Raw genomic sequence first — 15,080 nt, 5'->3', positions numbered from 1 at the left:
CGGTGCAATGGCTCCCAGGCCAGGGGGCAAGTGATCCAGGCAGTATCTCAGAATACAGCAACAGCAACCACACGCAGCAAGAGCGTCCCTCCCATCTGCAAGATCCAGTGCAACTTGCGTAGGTACATCTGTGGCATTGCTTGCTGCTGGGTTCTGGGGGTCATGGTGAAGTCCTTCAGTACTCTTCCACCAATAGCATTGATTCAAGAACAACTTCTATCAGTTAGGGTTCCAGCAGGAAACAGATGGCACTCTCAAATTGGGTTATTTGAGGAGAGTTTAATTAAGGGACTATTTACGAAGGTATGGGCAGGATGTAGGAAAGACCATAAGTCACAGTGTATTATCTCAGAGCTAGGAATAGCAAGTCACTGCTCCTACCCTAGGCCTCAGCAGGGGAATCCAGAGACAAAGCCGTGTGGAGTGACAGGAGCTGAGACCTTCAGTTGCAGGAGATGGCCAGCACACCACCACCAAGCAGGGAGGAAGCTAGGAAATAAATACCTGGACCTCATTCTCCTTCCTCCCTTCGATCTGCTTGCTGCCAGTGCTTCCTGGTGCCAAACTCAACCAGAAACTGAGGGCCTGGGAGCCCTCACTGCTGCAGTCCACACAGGTCAGCCTCCTGGGGCTCAAAACAAGATGGAGAAGTGGGGACCTAGGAGGGTGGAGAAAGACATCAAGCACCCTCTCTTACAAATCAGAGCAGGTGAGAAGATGAGGAGGTCATCCTTCATGACCAAGGATGTATTTGTTGTGCCACTGCCAGAGCCCTCCCAAATGCAGCAAATTCTGAGATAATAGTGTCCGGGGATTGGAAGATAACATTGAAAGCTTGCAAAATGTTTAACCACAGAGAAGGCAAATAGAAGCCCAACCTCCTCAAGAGCAAAGAGGCGATACTGAGAACACAGATGAGCATCCTAGCCCTGATTCAATGATACATCCCAGTCATGGATCACACAGTTGCTCTCCTGCTCAAAAGGAAATCGTGAGCACCGTGATATGCTCACTTCACATGGAACATTTTGCCTGGTTACCTATTTGCACAGGTGAATGGAAAAGGAAGCCTCCATTATTCTGCAGTTTGGCATCATTTGTGCTGAGAATGTGCAGAATTATAAATAGACACACTGGCCAGGTGTGGTGGCTCACACTTGTAATCCCAAAGCTTTGGAAGGCCAAGTTAGGAAGATCACTTGGGACCAGGAGTTCAAGACCAGCCTTGGCAACATAGTGAGACCCTATCTCAAGGAAGGCAAAAAAAAAAAAAAAAGTAGCTGGGTATTACAGTGCTCCCCTGTAGTCATATCTACTCAAGAGGCTGAGGCAGGAGGATTGCTTGATCCCAGAAGTTTAAGGTTGCAGTGAGCCATGATCATGCCACTGCACTCCAGCCTGGGCAGCAGAGCAAGAATCTGAAAAAAAAAAAAGAGAGAGAAGGAAAGAAAGAAGGAAAAAAACACGCTTTGAGTGTCTGACAAGATATACTTGGTTATCAAGAGTTCAATGTTTGAGGAAAATCAGCAGGGTTGGTTTCCATTCTGATGGAGCTAGGAGAAGAGCAGATATTTGAAATGGATTTGAAATGGATGTACAGAAGGCTAGGTGAGATAATAGAAAGATGGCAATACTAATTATAACATCTATCCTACCTGATTTAAGAATCTCCGTTATACATTCTATGTTTTGGCATCTGCTTGTCTTATAAGGAATCCGAAGGATAAGTGCTATGTACAACTCAAAAAAAAGATGGTCTGACCAAATATTTATGGTGATGGTGGGAAGTATCACAGATTTTTAATTCAAGTTCATATGCAAACTTGATGGATCATTCTCTACTGCAATTTGTTCCTAAAAATTCAAAATTTCATATTATAGATTCTAAAACCAGCCCAAAGATTTATGCTTATATCAGTTCAACTCTAGAATTGTTCCACTCTAAGATTATTAAAAAGAAGACAACATTTACCAAACTGCTCAAAAGAAGAGAACTGAGGTGGTAGCATTAATTTAATATCTCTGTGCTTTGCACTGACTTTATTCAGTATATTAAATTTTTCCTAATTGTTTGCTTAATAAGGTACCCCATGCACTTAAATAACTTCATTAAAAATCATTCTCTTCACAGTCTATAGCTATAGTGATCATGTAAATATTTTCCCAAATAGATATTAAGTATTTTCCCAAGTAAATATTACAACTTACCACCTTGACACATGTGAACCTGGAAAACATATGGTCACTATGTTTATGATACATATAGTGGCACACTAGGGGTAACGGCATCCACAATAATAGCCAAAAATAGTCTCTCAAAAGCCTTTCTTTCACCCATGAACCTGTTCTCCATGAAACTTGATTCTTGTGATTATAGTGGTTCAGAGTAAATTTAGACAAATAGAGGCATTTGTCATTTCCCTTGCACTTTCACCCTTTTGCCTCCTCATATCCAACAACCACCCCCTCCCGCCGCAAAAACGACATAGTAAACATGCAGAACACAAGCCAGTATGCTCCACTTTGCTCTTGAGCCATGGAATTTCTCCACTGTGCTCATCGTACACAAGCAACAGTATTATTTTCAGAGTGATAGAACACTTTACCCAGACAGCTGAAGCCACAATTGTTCAGAAAGGCCCTTCAGTTTTCGATCTTTCATCTGTTCTCTACAATAATTGATGTGCAGGTCTTCAGAGCTACAGTCTCCTTCTAAGACCCAAATAGGGGGCACTTGGAGAGCTCCCTGTTATCTCCTGTGGCTGTAGAGCAGGTTTCAGGAAGGAAAAATAAGACTGGCCCCAGGTGAGGGGGAGAGAATCGATCATCTTCCATCCACTGGGTTTGTGGTTGATTCAAAGCCAAGAATTTTTTAACCTCTCCTAGAGAAAATAGGGAGCTATCACAGTTTTGTAAGCAGCGATGTGAATTAATAATAACTTCGTTGACAATGTGAATGATGAAATGGGAGGGATAGAGAGATAAAACTGCAGTAGAGACACCAGATAACAGGAGTTTAGCTCGGGCAACTAAAGCAGTGGTAGTAGTGAAGAAGACAAAAATAGAGAATATCTAAGAAGAAAGTCTTTCAACATAGTCAAATGTTATGGAGAAGTTAAAAAGAATAAAGATTAATAAGATTTCTTTGAATTTGGCTATTTGTCTTTGTGGTTGCTATTACGAAAGCTCCAAGGACATAACCCCTTTTCTCAGAAAACCTTCACTCTAATTGAGGGTCCCAAAATGTCATTGAAAAGTTAAATTATCTAGAATACAGTTTATGCCCGTGAAATATTTGTTAAGTGACTAAGAAGGTATTCTTCCATCTTTTCCTTCCCACCTTTTCTTTCTTCTCTTCTTTGCTTCCTAGAGACTTGCTTTTTCCCAGATGACAAAAAGTTGCCACAAAAACAGTATGTTAGCTTATGAGTTCCTAATTTAAAGTTATTTTTCTTTCTTTGAGCTAGTTCTGACATCACTTACCATGTTAAGTAGTGGGTTTGATTGTATTTCTTAAAAAGATCATTCCACTGTAGAAAAGATGATGGACTAGAGGCAAAAGGATAAGGTAAGAGATATTCTTGTTTCTGGTCATTCAAGATGGCATCCTGTCTTTCAGGTGCCAAAGGATGAATCTGATTCCTTACAAGGCAAATTCGAACTCCACTGGGTCAAACACACAAATATGCAGTTACAGACAAAATTCTTTCCCCAAAATACAAGGCTTAGAACCAGGCAGTCCGCTTAATTCTTAGAAGGACAGAGTTCCTCAAAGGTGACCCCAAGGCTGCCACAGGAAGCAATAATAAAGCTCAAAACATGCTCTGGCTTAAACAATTTGCAATTAAGTTCAAAATTCAGAGGTGCTCAGAGTGCAAAGACATTAAACCTTGATATTTATTCTGCAGAACACACAGGAACAAGGAAGAAAGAAATCTGTTGTGATATTATGAACTAATTTTCCCAATCTCATAAAATCCTCTGTCTTCTCTTTTCTGCCATGAGCTTCATTTCACTAAAATACACCCCCAACCACTTTGTGGACATGTTTTACATGTGAACAAAGGAGCAAACAGTAACTAGAGTAGACAAAGAGACATTTATCTCAGACTTACAGGTTTATATATAGTGTGGCCAGACATTCTTTTCTGTATTTTGCCCTTTGCACTTGCATTCTTTAGATGGTGTGTCTAATTGCTATGCTGTATGCTCAAGTGCCTCTGAATACAATATATTACCTTCTGTTTAAACCCACATTGTTCTCCCCCTGGTTTTTGGTCATCTCCCCATCCTCTATGACTAGTGTAGTGGTGGGGTTTGCTTTAATTCCAATCGGCTACATACCCTAAATTCCATCCAGAGCATTTATTCGCCTGGCTTTTTGGCACCTTCCCATGTGCGTCTGCATTCCTGTAAGGGTAACATCTTCATCCTTTTCCATTTCCCCTCTTTTCCATTTCCTATGGTTTTCTCTGTTTCTGTTCTTTGGCCAACCTTCCCTGCAGCTACATGTGTTTTTGAATCTTCCGTGTGTTTTTAAATTTTCTTGGTATTCTTAGCCTTTGGGCTTTCAGGACTTACTCAAACTCTCTCATCTTTCCTCTGCCGCCTTTCCAATTATTTCTCGGTCTCATTTTTCGTGGCCTACCCATAGCTTCTTTGTAAGTAAAATTTACTTTGTATGCAGTGAAATGCTTTACTAGGGTAGTAGGATTCTGTAACCTCTCCTTGCAACACAAACTTCAAAGTCTTTGAGATGAGTGATTCACATATCCATTTTGCTTCCAGTCTCACTCGTTCAGAGTTCTAGCTTCCCCTCTGCCATTCCTCTATTAGAAAATGTCCCAGGATTGGGAAACATGCTAAGAGTGAGATGGTGCCAATGGCAAATAACTTAGATGTCTTTTCCTAGTGTTCTACATGATCTCATCATCCTTCCGCAAAGTATTTTCTAAGCCTTGCCCTAGGCACAAACACAACGCCACAAAGATTCACATTGGAAGCTTGTTAATGAAAATTAACCAGGAATTATCCTACAATCCACGTGGTTCCCATTGTCTTCCTATTAGACTTGCTGATCATTAGTCAGTTATGTGAGTCAGCTATTTAGGATTCATCTTCCTTCTCCCCTTTGTGGGCTGACACGTCTTGATGAAGGGCCTCATTTAGAAGGGACAGTCTACACATTTCTATGAGTACAAGATCATATTTATTTTTAGTCCAAAACACAATGTTTAAATGCCACAAAAAGCAGATGTATGGATCATTCTGCCTAATGCTCTGCTTATGATAACGAACTATGGGCATATTCTAGGATATTCCTACCTTAAAGAGGGACTATAATATAAGAAAATTCATTGTAAGATGCCAATTTGAATTTATGCATTAAATTGCCTTCCCTCCCATATTCCTTCTGAAATGCCCAAAATATTAAAATGGGGGAGAAAACATTCACATCAGCCCATGAAAACAGGAAAGTTATACAAATAGTCCAAAAACAGAAATGAAGTTTTTCAAGATATAGCATAGGTGGACTGGATTTAAATACCAATATAGAATTACGGTTACTATTCTGAGAGGAGAATAGTGTTAGTCTTATGCTAGGAAATATATGCTGAAGTATTTAGGAGTGAAGTGTCATGATATCAACATACTCTCAAATAGTTCAGGGTGAAAGAAGATGTATGTAGAGAGATATAAGCCAAGTAGAGCAAAGTGTTGATTTTTGGAACTTGAGTATATGGATGTTTAATATACTACTCATTCTCTTTTCTGTATACTTGAAATTTTTCATAATTAAAATATGGATAAAAAATTGAAGGAAGTACTGACATTCCTGTGACTCAATCCATGCCAAAGGAAAGCTACTCTGGCAATACTTAGGCATATGATCTATCATGAAAACTATCACTCTCTCTCCCTGAATAAATAAACAAACTCAGGGAGTCTGGAAGTTTGAGGAGGGAAATACCGCAAATATGAAGACCTGGATCAAATGAGAACAGGTAACGAAAAAAAAAAATCAGTTTTCCATCATTCTTTTACATATGTGTTAAATATGAAAGATAATGAAGCAATGTATATAGAATTTTGAGGATAGGTTAAACACTGAAGTCCACAATTATATAAGCAGCTAATCAAACATACAAGAACTCAGAAAGGAAATTAATCACATAGTCTTTTGACAAATTTATTTGGAAGAATATTCCAGCATGCTAGGAAATAAATTCATAAACAGAACTCAAATACAAGTATGTTCCAATATAAAAATTATGACAGTGGACAATGAAACCAATTTCTATTAATTTACCATTAATGTCTACATAACCAATTTGCAAAAGATTTTGAAACTTAATACAAATGCTAAAAATAATTATTTTAGAAATATTTGTTAATGTAGAAAAGAAGTTAATAAAAATAATCTGGATCTAAAGGGTTCAACATAGTCAAATGCTGTGGAGAAATTAAAGAGAATAAAGGATTAACAAGATTTATTTGAATTTGGCTATTTGGATCTCAAGGGTTGGTGGGGTGAAAGCAAGAAGGAAGAAGGAATGAAGATGTGATAAATCATTCATTTTACACGGGGAATGTCATTTTATTCCTGATAGACAAATATGGGTTTATACCCTTTAAATAATTAAGAATAACTACTGGGAGACTAGAAATAAGTAACTTTCAGACAATACACAGTAGGAGGGCAGGAAAAAGACCAGGGTTAGGTAGAACAAAGTTGGGGAAAAAGAAAAAGAGGGCAGGAGAGAAAAAAGTCGAAAAAATATATAAAATAGAATGACAGAAATAAGACCAATACGCGTGAATGGGATAAAATCTACTCATATAAGATAAAGACACACTGGATCAACAAATAAAATTCAACTATATACTGTTTACAAGGCACACATTTGAAGCAAAATGATATGAAACAGTTAAAAAAAAAAAGAGAGATGAGCAAGGATATGCCAGGCAAATGCAAACAAAACAAGAATAATACTAATGAAAAAAACAGCATCGAAGCCAAGAAAAATGATTAAATTAGACAAATTTGTCAAACAGAAAAAAGTAAAATCTACAATGAATATGTAAAAGCTAAGTATAGCACTGAAATATTTTTAAAACTATTAAAAATGCAAGAGAAAATTAACAGAATTATTACCATAGTAGAAGATTTCACATTCCATTGGAAGATCAAATAGTCAAAAGTAAGAATATTTTTTAAATTGAATAATACAATTATAATACCAGAAATTAAAAACAAAATAATAGACAAAAAAATCAAGATACTTAGAAATTAAAAAGTACTCTTCTAAACTCTTTGGTCAGCAAAATAGTACAAATTCTGAAGAAAATACTATTAACTTCACATCATATTTTCCATGGTTTATGTGATGTTTGGCCAAAGATACACTCAGTAGAAAATCTATAACATAAATATTCTTATTAAGCAATAAACAGTAAAAATTAAGCATTAAAAATTAAGACATAAAAAACTGATTGGGATCTGCCCGCCTCTGCCTCCCAAAGCACTGGGATTACAGGTGTGAGCCACCATGCCTGGCAATTACTAATATAATAAACTAAAGATATAATAATAAAGTCATCCCCATTAGAATGAGAAACAAGACAGGCATACACCTAATATTTAGCATCACTCTAGAAATATGTGACAATTAAAATGTACCCAGAAACAAAATAAAAGTATCAATATTGAAAAAGAAGAGGAAAATTATCATTATTTCTTGATGATTTGATTGGTTAAACTGGAAAACCTAAGAGAAACAACTGAAAAAAAAGCTAGGATCAGTAAGAAAGTTTGTCAGGGTGTCCACTTAAAACAATAAAATATTTTAAAAGCAATAGTTTTCTTATATGCCCTAAATAAGCAGCTAGAATAATGGGAGAAAACCATTCACAATAGGAGTAAAAAGTAATAATAATAATGCTGTGGACCCAATAATCAAGTTAATAAGAAATATGCAGAACAAATATTCATAAAATAAGAAAATTTTAATGAGACATATAAAGACTTGAAAAATGAAAAGATATACTGTTTCTAGATAAAATCACTGAATATTGTAAAGATTCCCTCCAAATTAATCTGTAAACTTAATGTAATTCATTTAAGATCCAATGGGACATTTTAAAGATGAGAAAAGTATTATAAACATAGAAGATAAACATATAGAAAAACCCAGAATTATTTTAGCAGTATGGAATTGGTCAAGGAAATTATAGCACATCAGTACAAAGCAACACATAGCAGTCATTTAAAATGTTTGTGTAGCTCTAAATTTACAGACATGGAAAGAATATCACGAAATATCAAGTTGAAAAAGCAAATTGCAACTTTGCTTATTTTAGTTTGAGCCCATTTGGATAAGTTAAATACATAAACGAAAAAAATAAAGTCTTGAAGATGCACATCAAAATATCAAAAGTTATTTTTAAGAAATTATAGGTTTTTAAGCTATTTAAAATTTTGCTTATATAATTTTTCTAATTTTTCTACAATTAATATATGTTGTTATTCTGATTTAAAACAAAAAGTATGGCCTATTTCTTACACATGCCCACTACAAGTCCTACACCCTTGAGTTTATCTAAGCCCTTCTTAAATTCTACCATATTTTGACCTATCTCTTAGAATAATATATAAAGCCACACTTTTTCTCTTAAAACTACCTTCAGTATGTATTCTTTGCTCTTATTTTTCTGAGTTGTTTTTTACGAGGAAAATATTCTCACCTGATTCATTTCCTTCATGACACTGTAAATTTTTATCACATCCTACTCCACCTTTATCCTTCCAGATTGAGAGCATTAAGTAGTCAGCCCATCCTCATAAAGGACTCATTTGCTCCGTCTCTATTTTTACTACATCATTAAAATGACCACATGGCCAGAACTGTGCAGTACATTCCCAATTTATTTTTCCCTAACTTCCACTGTGTAAGAGTTATTCTCCCAAATGTAAAATACCATCTTCAATACTATTTATAACAATATTCATTGAGTCAAATATGTCCATGGATTATTTCTGCACTGTCCACTGAGAAAGCAGAATCTCTCTTAGGTCAATTTCAGTGACAACATCTATAATACTATAGCTTTTTACCTCCCAAATAGACATAGATTTGTCCAGACTGCACAGCTGAATTTGCATCCACATTCCCAAGGAAGGCCTTTTGTGAATCAATAAGTGCTATCCTCATGTCATTTTTCTTGCTGTCAAAATGCCACAGTAAAGGAAAAAAGGTCCCAACTCAGCCTGTGTAAATGGTTAGTTTTAGGCTCTTCCCAGATTACTCTGTGTGGCCATGTACTCACAGAATGTCTGAAATGGTCTGACTAAATGTGCAGCATCACTAGGAAGAAATGGAAAATCTGCTGTTTAAATTTGGATAAAGGAGACTGGGAATGGGAAGGGAAAAGGGTAAGACCAGGTAGTGGGCAAACATGGAGAGCTGAGGGAAAGAGTAGAGGCCACGATCCATCTGCTCATCAAGTCAGTATAACAGCACACATGTATGGAGGAGATCAGCTACACAGCAGCGAGCCATTTTGATTATCATTATGAGGCTGCTCACACAGACCATTTACATGTTCACTCTTTTGCGTCCACCATTTATTGTCACACGGAAAGGGAATATTGATATCACACTTCCCCTTCATTTCTTCTCACCCGGCCCAACTGTCAGAGCCTCCCAGTACAGTTCCATTCCTCTCTACTTCATCTTACACATTGGTGTCAGAGTGATATGTTTAAAGAAAGTTTTTAAGTTGTCACTCTTCTGGTTAAAAAAAAGAAAAGAAAAGAAAAGAAAAAAGAAAGCTGTCTCTTGGTCCCTATTGCTTCCCCTGAAAACCTTTCCGAACAGAGGAAAATCACATCATGTAGAATATGAAGCCCCTCTAAGCCAAACCCAGCATCTTTTCCAAAATGCACCTTATCCCAGCTCCCAAATTCCTCCCTCCCCAATGAAGCCCTCCCATTTGCTTTTGCTGGCCATTCCTTCTGTATGGATTCTCTGGCTTCCACTTCTACCTGTCCAAATATCACCCATTTTTAAGATCCTCCACAATTGCACCAGCTGGGGACTACATCATTACCTTCTTCCTACTTTCCTTTCTATTCTCCAAGGACTTTTGATGAATCTCAATAAATCCCTTAGCACAATAAGAAAACAACAAGCACGTGAAGAGAACTCACTAAATACTGGGTAGGGTGCTAAGTGTTTGAAATAGAGGATCCTTTGATTGTAAGAAATAGAAACTTTCTGGAAACAAGCAAAAGGGATTTTATTATTAAAACTCAAGGAACCCTGGGCAAAATGTATAATCAGAAAATCAAGGAAGCACTGTCTTCTCTCTCTCTCTTTCTCCCTTTCGCTCCCTTGCTGTCTTCCGGCAGTGCCTCTTCCTTGTTGCTGAACAGTACAGTGGAGACATTGTGAAGACACTCCCTCCCTTCCTCCACCAGCCACTACAAAACCATAGAAGTGACTCAACCTCTAATTTATGAATGTTGAGTGGATATTCTTTATATGTGCAGATTATTATGTATAAAAATAATTACTAGCAAAAGAACAAAAGAAGATTATTTGTATTAGGTAAATATACCTTATTTAATCAAGTCTAAGACACCACTGATTGTGGGACATCTATTTTAGGTACCATCAAGAAAGAAAAAAATGCCACCTTTCATAATGTTTAAGAAGCTGTCAATTGTAAGATAAATCCTTATTTTTAGAGATGTTAAAATGTAAAACAATATGATTTTTCTTACATTTCCCATTTAATTATATTTTACAGGTCTCCCAATTTTTCTCACCATCAAACGTGCAGATAACCCATCATTTTCCAATTTCTTTTCATCTCTAGCTGTTTTTTCTCGATCAACTAACAGTGTTTTTTTCTTTTTTTATTGATATACAATAGTTGTACACATTTTGGGGTACATGTCACATTTTGATACAATGTATAATGATCAAGTCAGGGTAACTGGGATATCCATCACCACAAACATTTATTTTTGCTTTGTGTTGAGAGCATGACAATTCTTCCCAAATACTAGAACTGACTCCTTCCATTTAACTGTATTTTTGTACTCCTTAACCAACTTCTCTTCATCCCCTTCCACTTGATGAAATGTTATATGTTGAAAATAAATTCTAAACTTGCCTTTGTGCTGTACCTAAGATCACAAAAGGAGAGGTTGTTTAAATCATTTTCCAAGGAGAAGCCCAAAATGGCCAGCTTACTACTACCTAGACCCCCAAAAGGACCCAGCAGGGACGGCTCCTTCCAGAAGCTATCAGGAACTCATCAACTCATCTCAAAGATGGTATCAATGACAGTAAATCAGTAATTAAAAGCCTTTTGGGTCAGACCATATAGACTACCCAGATAAGAACTGGAAAGAGCTGGTCACAGGTTTCCGATCCTGAAGCAAAAGAAAAATTCCTCACTGTCTACTCCCTAGCCCTCTGAGCCAACTTAGTTCAGGAGTCCAGATGTTCAGGCAAAGGGTGGCTCTCAACCTCATCACCAAGATGAACATTTTCACTCTGCACTGCTCTCCCTTCCCTAGGTTGACTAATATGGTGGTTCTGGAACAGTGACTACTACTGCCCAACTCCGCTTCTGCTCCCTGCTTGTACGATGGCCTAAAAGCGGGCTGCCATCAGGGCCAGTTATTGATCTAAGGTCCAAGAGGACAGCATATAAAACTCTCCACAGAGTCCAACTGTTCCTGAAAATAGTTTATTCTTCCTCAATATTACCTCTAAGATCTGTTCCCACTGTTGAGTGTACCTGTGGCTCCTCCAGATCCACTCCTGCATACTACTCTGCCGTGTGAATGCACAATGCAGTCACCTATCCTCCCAACAATAACATTTGGCTTACTTTCTTTTTTTTTTCTTCCTCATCAAGAGAGACTCTGCAAGTCATTATAAATGTCTGCAGAGTACGTGAGCAAATGTTTTTCCAGAACATATACCTAGACATGGAATTGCAAAATCTTAGGCTACCTTCATATTCAGCTTTGCAAGATAATGCCAGATTATTTATCCAGAGTTGTTGTCTTAATTTACATTTCTATACGAGATATGAGTTCCCATTACTTCAGACTTCATGAACAACTTGAGATAGTCAGAATTCTTAATTTTTTTTGTCCATGTAGTGGAATGAAGCAGACAACATAGAGTATATTATTTATAAAGTTCAAAAAAATGCTCAAAAATAAATTGTTTAGGTATATCTATACTTGTGATAAGAAGCGATAAACACAAAATTCAGGATAGTAATGACCTCTAAAGAGAGGGGTTATTGTGTTTATACACAGACATGTACATACATATTGATTTTATTATTTCAAATAATACATAATAAAATAATATTTTTCAATTGCTTTATTCTCTGTTCACATAACACTGAAACAATGGCTGCAGGCACCCTTGAAATTACTTGCTTAAAGCCTCATCATCCAAAAGAAAAAAAGTTCTTCCCTTCTAGCTCCAGATAGAAAAAGATAAAATCTCAGAGAAGGAATCTGATTGGCCCAGATTAGATACTGTGTCCATCTCTGAACCAATCACTGTGACCAGAGGTAATAAACACTAACTGACCTATATTGGGCCTACTTCTGTGGCCAGAGGGATAGAATCTGTAGCCATAAAGTGTGAGGTGGTATGGAGCATTGCGAAAAGGCAAAGCATGACAAAATCTTATGAAGTGTCAATATCATCATCTTCTAAAGGTCATGGAAATGATAGGTGGCAGGGCTGAATTCGAACCCAGATCTGCATGACTCCAAAGCCTAGGCACTAATCACTTCAGTTCCAGCTTCTGCTGGATAAAAATATTGAGTTTTCTTTAGTGTTATGCCAGGATTTCCTTAAAGGCTGGATCCTGTCTTATTTATCTGTGTCCTTCCACCTGGCACTTTTTAGGTGTCTTGTAGAATTAATTAAATCATCAAACCACAGATTGCTTACTCGAACATATTCTTATATCAATGTGGATGTGACCATGCCTGAGACCAGCTGTGTGGGTCTTGTGCTCACAAGAGAACAGATGGGGATTTGAAGAGTGGGAAGGGGTGGAACATTTTAATTTCAAGAACATTTTAGCATCATAAAATTCAAAAGAGAAATAGCAATACTAGAAATTTTATACTCAAAGTTGCCTGATAATCAAAATTGAGCATAATAAGAGTAGCAAGGCATAGCTAGCATATATTTTTCTTATTGAGAAAATTATGACCTTCCAGATTTGTTATTTCTTGTATGTTTTTTGATAAACTCTTCGGACAGGAAAGTGGGATTTGGCGGGGCCAAAGGAGGAACTTTTTCTTTGACTGCATCATTTCAATTGTTATTTTTTAAAAATGTATTCATGAGATACTTGCAAAATTAAAAATAAAGAAATAAAATAATAAAAAATTTACTGCCTAAATACATATTTTAAGTCTGCTGGCAATAATTACCAGTTTTCCGTCTCTTGCCACTTTGCCCAGCCATGATGTGAAGATATTGTTCAAGAAATGATCTTTATCTTCATCTGTTTTCATTTGGGTGATGTTATTTTCTATCTTTTTTCTTCCATAGAATTACATCTTTTCCTGAGACTTGTCTTTTACATTCGTTGTGAAGCCTAAAATAAGACAAACAATCACAAAAACATTTCTTTAAGTGTATTCATCTCACTTCTCACTGTTCATTCCGTCTTGCTTTGAAATGCTTCTAGACCCCTCAGGATTTTGGATGCACATATCTAAACTTTTTATCTTCATTTTAGTCTTTCAACCCTTTTGTTCTCTTTTCTTTTCTTTGTTCCAGAAAAAATAATGCCTCATTTTAAGTGACTCACCATTGTATTGCTTCCTTGGCTTGCATAGCCATTAAGCTGAACATAGTCTATTAATTTAGAGTTGTGTGTTGTGTTGGTTCAGGCTGCTTCTAATTTTGCTAAAGGATCTGTTATGTGGCTGCAATTAATTTATTTTTAAACATTTTCTTTCTTTCCTTCTGTCCTCTTCTCTGTATTATCCAATCTGATATCTACCAGAGCATTATACTCTGATCCAAATTTTGCCCCATTCCAAATTTCAAATTTTCCTTTTTTTCCCCCTCCCATTAGACTCATTTTGTTTCTAATTATAATCCAACTACCCACAGGCTTGTTTCACCAGAGGCCATAACACTAGTGTTTATTCAAGGGATTTTTGAAGTGAGTTTTATCCTGCATTTACTAGGAAAAAGGAGAGGGGAAGGGAGTATAGAAATAGAAAATAATAATTGTTTCAATCTTGAATTCAAATATTCCCTATTGACTGTGTACACTGCTCGGATTCTCTGAGCCCTTATTTAATCCTACTATTGCTTTGCCTTTATTGACTTGTACATCTAGTAGGCTCAAAATAAGCAACGAAGACCCAAGAACCCTGACTCAAGACTTCTCTTCCTCCCCCTAGTCCTTTTCCCTTACCTCTCATTTAACAAACACTAGGTCCAAATCTACCCTTGTTCTCTGGACAAAAACATTTCCTTTCACCTTCCTCTCCAGTCTAGAAGAGGTAGGCAAAAAGAGTATGGCATAGCTGGACCCAGGACAATTTTTGACATAACATTACTGTCATGGCCCAAGAGCAAGATCTTAGCATATTTAACTCATGGAAAGCCATGGTGCAGGGAACAGAGGATAGTTTTTGTGGGGTTCATTAAATCTCCAAACTACAGATTGCTTATTTGAACACATTCTTATATCAACATGGATGTGATTATGTCTGAGACCAGCTGTGTTGGTCTTGGGCTCACACAGAACAGATGAGAATGAGAGCTCCTTCCCTGGAATATCAGAAAGAATGGGACCTTCAGTAGAGTCCATGCTCACCGTGGTCCGTCCTCTTAGGGCTACATGCCAGATGTGGTGCTCATGTGACTACAGCCATGGGCAAAATGACTCTGCCTCCAAGATGAGATCTGTAGCCTCAGTTGTAAAGAACTGAGGCACTGTACCTCTACCCTAACTATGAATCCAGTAGAGTGCCTCCTCTGCTTCAGGTATCAGACTAAGAG

General features: G+C 37.0%; 1 long non-coding RNA gene across 1 annotated transcript in view; it reads right to left on the bottom strand.

Annotated features, from left to right (window-relative positions):
- The window catches only part of LOC129468360 (uncharacterized), a 39,995-nt gene extending 26,044 nt beyond the window's left edge, over nt 1-13,951 (bottom strand). The window contains exon 1 of the long non-coding RNA XR_008652623.2: nt 13,490-13,951. This is a non-coding gene — a long non-coding RNA (uncharacterized lncRNA). The remainder of the gene's footprint in view (nt 1-13,489) is intronic.
- Nucleotides 13,952-15,080: the final 1,129 nt, after the last annotated feature.

This window comes from Symphalangus syndactylus, chromosome 18 (genome assembly GCF_028878055.3).
Source record: "Symphalangus syndactylus isolate Jambi chromosome 18, NHGRI_mSymSyn1-v2.1_pri, whole genome shotgun sequence".
Taxonomy (NCBI): Eukaryota; Metazoa; Chordata; class Mammalia; order Primates; family Hylobatidae; genus Symphalangus; species Symphalangus syndactylus.
Note: the sequence above shows the minus strand (reverse complement) of the source record. Positions and strands in the feature narration are given on the sequence as shown.